Raw genomic sequence first — 309 nt, 5'->3', positions numbered from 1 at the left:
CCAGTTTTATTAAAGGTATTACAGAAACAGCTGCAAGCATACATTGACAGAGAACTTCCAGAGGTTCAAGCTGGATTCAGAAGAGGCCGTGGAATAAGAGATATCATTGCTGATGTCCACTGGATTTTTGCTGACAGCAGAGAATATCAGAAAGTTATTTACCTGTGCTTTATTGACTACACAAAGGCTTTCAATTGTGTGGATCATGACAAGTTATGCACAATATGGCGAAGTATGAGTTTTCCAGAACACTTAATTGTGCTCATGATGAATCTGTACATGGACCAAGAAGCAATTGTTTGAACAGAA

The sequence above is a fragment of the Chrysochloris asiatica genome, unplaced genomic scaffold (assembly GCF_000296735.1).
Source record: "Chrysochloris asiatica unplaced genomic scaffold, ChrAsi1.0 scaffold00365, whole genome shotgun sequence".
Taxonomy (NCBI): domain Eukaryota; kingdom Metazoa; phylum Chordata; class Mammalia; order Afrosoricida; family Chrysochloridae; genus Chrysochloris; species Chrysochloris asiatica.
The sequence above is the reverse complement of the archived record's forward strand: the minus strand, read 5'-3'. Positions refer to the sequence as shown.